The sequence below is a fragment of the Plasmopara halstedii genome, assembly GCF_900000015.1.
Source record: "Plasmopara halstedii genome assembly, contig: Scaffold_614, whole genome shotgun sequence".
NCBI lineage: Eukaryota > Oomycota > Peronosporomycetes > Peronosporales > Peronosporaceae > Plasmopara > Plasmopara halstedii.
In genome coordinates, this window is record NW_020187532.1 from 1716978 (window position 1) to 1718025 (window position 1048).

Below are 1048 nucleotides of genomic sequence, written 5' to 3' on the forward strand. Positions count from 1 at the left end.
ACAGGTTGCGGCAGGAAAATGATCACATGTGAGTAAAGTGATTGAAGTAGTGCGATGAAATGTTTTTCTCCGTTTGTTATCCCACGCAGACGGTAGATTCACAGAGGCGATGCAGTTATACTGGTGAAAGAGTAAGTGGTTGAGCCCGTTATTGCGGGTATGAGACAATGAGTGTGCGGAGTCCTCAAAGATCATTAATTTTTTTTAATCTTTGTTATAGGGGGGGACACGGCGACGAGAGACTTTTCGCGGTTGTTGCCGCCAGATAGGGTAAAGGGCCAGGAGATTAGCCTAGTTGCCGACGCAATTTTTTCTGCTTCAACTACAATGGTCCTTACCAGCGGAACTGCGTGACACCATTGACGCTATATACCAGGCAAAACACGAAGCGGGTTTGGTGAAAGAAGAACCCTATCCGACCTGGCGCTAAAGTTTTGCGCGGCAGTAAGGCTAAAACAAGGGCTCAAATATGCATGAATCAGCGTTTGTGCCGAAATGGCTGCTTCCAAAAAAGTTATACAGTCGATATTCCGGCGCGAACGCCGATTACAGCTGCAAAGTAGCATGATTATTGAATCTTGCTTATTTTTCTTAACCTAGTTGACGAAAATTTGTCAGTTTTTCATGCGATACAGTAGAATCCTTTGTGCTGCTGTGTTAGAAAGAGGTCATACCCCATTTAATTTGGGGCTCATTGGCAGAAAGATGAATCACAGCAGCTCTAAGTCTAAGATCATCAGTATCACCGGTTGACGCCTTCAATACCCTACCAATGTGAACTTGGGTACGCTGTATGGTGTCATCGGAGTGATTGTAGTTGTTAAAATTTGGAAGTGCGTGACGTAATTTGAAGTCGCCGAGCCGACGAATTATCAACAATTATGTGCTGCTCGGTTTCCAAGATTTAATTTACCTAGATAGTGGTTAGGGTATAGAAAAGAAGAAATAAACAGTGCATTATTTGCTGGCTCCGCAGCACGACAGCAGCTCCAGTTAAAGGACGTCTATATTTGTTATTATAGACAGGAGACTTATCAATTTGCTTGGC